The sequence below is a fragment of the Urocampus carinirostris genome, chromosome 10 (assembly GCF_059441175.1).
Source record: "Urocampus carinirostris isolate Australia breed hairy pipefish chromosome 10, RoL_Ucar_1.0, whole genome shotgun sequence".
NCBI classification, from domain to species: domain Eukaryota; kingdom Metazoa; phylum Chordata; class Actinopteri; order Syngnathiformes; family Syngnathidae; genus Urocampus; species Urocampus carinirostris.
The window spans coordinates 1,999,544-2,004,284 of NC_142358.1; the positions used below are offsets into that span (position 1 = coordinate 1,999,544).

General features: G+C 50.9%; 1 pseudogene; it reads left to right on the forward strand.

Annotated features, from left to right (window-relative positions):
• The first annotated feature begins 3,903 nt into the window (after positions 1–3,903).
• On the forward strand, positions 3,904–4,039 carry LOC148357464 (U2 spliceosomal RNA; annotated as a pseudogene).
• Positions 4,040–4,741: the final 702 nt, after the last annotated feature.

Genomic DNA, 4,741 nt, shown 5'->3' on the forward strand with positions numbered 1-4,741 from the left:
AACTCCTCCACTTGGGGCAAGACCTCCTCCCCGACCCGGAGGGAGCATACCACCCTTTTCCGACTGAGAACCATGGCCTCGGACTTGGAGGTACTGATCCTCATCCCGGCCGCTTCACACTCGGCTGCGAATCGCTCCAGCGAGAGCTAAAGATCACGGCCTGAGGAAGCCAACGGCACCACGTCATCTGCAAAAAGCAGTGACGCAATGCTGAGACCCCCAAACCGGACTCCATCCCCGCCAAGGCTGCGCCTAGAAATTCTGTCCATTAAAGTTATGAACAGAATCGGTGACAAAGGGCAGCCCTGGCGGAGCCCAACCCTCACCAGGAACGAATCTGACTGCTGGCAATGCGGACCAGACTCTGCCACCGGGCATACAGGGAGCGCACAGCCCGGATAAGACTGTGCGGTACCCCATACTCCCGAAGCACGCCCCACAGGGCCTCCCGAGGAACATGGTCGAATGCCTTCTCCAAGTCCACAAAACACATGTACAGGCAAACGCCCATGCACCCTCAAAGACCCTGCAGAGTGTATAGAGCTGGTCCAGTGTTCCACGGCCAGGACGAAAACCACACGGTTCCTCCTGAATCCGAGAGTTGACTTCCTGGCGGACCCTCCTCTCCAGTACCCCTGAATAGACCTTACCAGGGAGGCTGAGAAGTGTGATTCCCCTGTAGTTGGAACACACTCTCCGGTCCCCCTTCTTAAAGACGGGAACCACCACCCCAGTCTGCCAGTCCAGAGGCACTGTCCCCGATGTCCACGCGATGTTGCAGAGGCGTGTCAACCATGACACGCCCACAACATCCAGAGCCTTAATGAAATCCGGGCGGATCTCATCGACCCCCGGGGCCCTGCCACCGAGGAGTTTTTTGACCGCCTCGGTGACTTCAACCCCAGTGATACGAGAGCCCAACCCAGAGTCCTTAGGCTCTGCCTCCCCAGAGGAAGACGTGTCGGTGGGATTGAGGAGGTCTTCGAAGTACTCCGCCCACCGATTCACAACGTCCCGGGACGAGGTCAGCAGCGCCCCATCGGCACTATACACAGTGTCGATGGCACACCGCTTCCCCCCCCAAGACGCCGGATGGTGGACCAGAATTTCTCAAAGCCGTTCGTAAATCGTCTTTCATGGCCTCGCCAAACTCCTCCCATGCCCGAGTTTTTGCCTCGGCAACCGCCGAAGCCGCATTCCGCTTGGCCAGCCGAAACCTGCCAGCTGCTTCCAGAGTCCCACAGGCCAGGAAGGCCCGATAAGACTCCTTCTTCAGCTTGACGGCATCCCTCACCACCGGTGACCACCAACAGGTCTGAGGGTTGCCGCCGCGGCAGGCACCGACTACCTTACAGCCACAGCTCCTATCAGCCGCTTCTACAATGGAGGCGCGGAACATCGTCCACTCGGACTCAATGTGGGGCGGCAGTAGCTCAGGAGGTAGAGCGATCGTTTTAGGATTAAGGGATCCCAGTTCAAATCCCGGCTTGTCCGTGTTACATGCCGAAGTGTCCTTGGGTAAGACACTGAACTCCCAATACCCCCAATAAGCAGGTTAGCGCCTTTCATGGCTGCACAGATCACGGCCGCTATTGGGAAAAGTGAAGCACAATATAAAGCGCTTTGGGAAGTCAATGACTTGAAAAGCGCTATATAAATGCAGATCATTTCATTTCATTTCAATGTACCCCGCCTCCCTCGGGACATGGGCAAAGTTCTGCCGGAGGTGTGAATTGAAACTTCTTCTGACAGGAGATTCTGCCAGCTGTTCCCAACAGACCCTCACAACACGCTTGGGTCTGCCGGGTCGGGCCGGCATCTTACCCCACCGTCGAAGCCAACTCACCACCAGGTGGTGATCAGTTGACAGCTCCGCCCCTCTCTTCACCCGAGTGTCCAGAACATGTGGCCGCAGGTCCGACGAAACGACGAGAAAGTCGATCATCGAACTACGGCCTAGGGTGTCCTGGTGCCAAGTGCACATATGGACACCCTTATGTCTGAACATGGTGTTCATTATGGACAAACCATGACGTGCACAGAAGTCCAATAACGAAACACCACTCGGGTTCAGGTCAGGGGGGCCGTTCTTCCTAATCACGCCCCTCCAGGTTTCACTGTCATTGCCCACGTGAGCGTTGAAGTCTCCCAGCAGTATGAGGGAGTCCCCAGGGGGAGCGCTCTCAAGCACCCCCTCTAAGGACTCCAAGAAGGGTGGGTACTCCGAACTGCTATTTGGTGCATAAGCACAAACAACAGTCAGGACCTGTCCACCCACCCGAAGGCGAGGGAGGCCACCCTCTCGTCTACCCTGACGTGCAGGTGCAGAGCCGTGGAGCAATTATTATGCCCACACCGGCTATGCGCCTCTCACCACGGGCAACTCCAGAGTGGAAGAGAGTTCAACCCCTCTCGAGAGGACTGGTACCAGAGCCCAAGCCGTGCGTAGAGGTTTGTCCGACTATATCTAGTTGGAATTTCTCAACCTCACGCACCAACTCGGGCTCCTTCCCTGCCAGAGAGTTAACGTTCCATGTCCCAAAAGCCAGTTTCTGTAGCCGGGGATCGTCGCGCCAAGGACCCCTTTGGCCCCTCCTACAGGTAGTGAGCCCATGGGAAGAGGGTCCCACGTCGTCCCTTCGGGCTGTGCCTGGCCGGCCCCCGTGGGTAAGGGTCCGGCCACCAGGCGCCCGCCAGCGGACCCCACCTCCAGGCCTGGCTCCAGAAGAGGGCCCCGGTAATCCGCGTCCGGGCGAGGGAAATCGAGGACCAAAGTTTTGTGTCATCATAAGGGGTCTTCTGATTTGCATTTTGTCTGGCCACTCACCTAGGACCTGTTTGCCATGGGTGACCCTACCAGGGGCTTAAAGCCCCCGACAACATAGCTCCTAGGATCATTGGGACACACAAACTCCTCCACCACGATAAGGTAGCAGATCAAGGATATATATATATATATATATATATATATATTATATTATATTATATTATATTATATTATATTATATGTAAGACACACCAGGGGGCATATAATTAAAACTACTCTAAGGTTGCACTATAAATAAATATGTGCTATTGATCAGTCGAAATAAATCACTTATCACAATCAAATAATTGAGACGCAACGGGAATCACACTAGGATCTTATTAACTAAACTACAAGAGATGCAAACATTTGAAAAGGCATTAGGGTTTATGTCAAATACTACACTACTTTAGTCATGGTACCATGTTGTTGATGATATTTTTGGCCACGAATATCTTGTTAGTCATTAAATCAGCTCATAGTACAAAAATTGTTGGAGACCGCTGAAACAGAGTATTGTATCGCTGACGTGTAAAGTCTTTACGAAGCGCACTAGATTCTGAACTGAATAAAGAGAAAGGCATTGAGGGTAGTTATTTGGTCATTTTGAAATATATCAACACATGGCTGCACATATTCTATGTGTGTTACAATGCTTGGTTTGAGCTAAAGCTAAAACAACATTTTATACTGATTTATAATCACATTGTTTCATCACTTCTCTTAATATTTTTATCTAGTATCGTGACTAAAAATAATGTGATAATAAGATAATACATACAGAGAGTTATCTCTACTATGTGCTTTGGTTGTCGCTAGTTACAGATTTGTAATTTAATTCTCTATTGTTATTGTCACCTCAACAGGTATAACAATCAGTGCAGTAAGAGCTTGCTCTGTCCACTCCACGCATCGGCCCGGTATTGCAGTACCTCTGGGAACGGTGCATTCGCAATGATCGCAGCAAGGCTTTAGGGCTGAGTCCCGGCTCCTAGGCTTTGTAGCGTATTATGAACTGACCGATAACGGATAATGGATAATGAATAACGAAGATAGAACAATAACCCTTAAAAACCCCCCTCTATTGTTATTGCTAAGTCCTTAGCTTGGCCTTGATGCTAGGCCCTTAGCTTGGCCTTCATTTTTGCAATCCGGAGATGGAATAAGAGCTTGCTCTGTCCACTCCACGCATCAGCCCGGTATTGCAGTACTTCCGGGAACGGTGCATTCGCAATGATCGCAGCAATGCATTAGGGCTAGGATCTTAGCTTGGCCTTTTGGCTGAGAGTAAGTGTCCCGGCTCCTAGGCTTTGTAGCGTATTATGAACTGACCGATAACGGATAATGGATAATGAATAATGAAGATAGAACAATAACCCTTAAACCCCCCCGCCCCATTGTTATTGATATAAATGTATTCTGCATTGTGTTCTGAGGACAGCACACAGCAAATGCTATCACAGGGTTCTGTGTGTCCGATGGGCGTGATTCTATGTGTGAGTGACTGTGATAGGCTGGTGAGTGATGTCAGTCAAAGAGGAGGGCCGGCGCACGAGTAAATGATTCCATCCAAAACAAACAGCAACAGCTAGATTTTAGTGGCTCTTTACATCAAAATCAATTTATCAGTTATCTGACTCTGAGAAAAGTCAGAAGAGGGCAAAGAACTGGTGATCACGAGCAGGTGCCCTGTGGACTATTATCCGCTTGGGGAAGGGACTGGGGTGGCAATCACGGCTAGGCTACGTAAAATCTCTCAAAACCACCCTGCCAAGCATGCATCTCACCAACGCCAGCTCGTCTAACCATGGAACGGATGACCTGGAGCCAAAATTTGTGGGAAACTGCTACATTTAGGGTGGATGTATTTTCATAATCGCTGGAGCCTGGCTCCTCTGAGGATACCTGAGAGATAGGGGAGAAATGGGTGAGAAG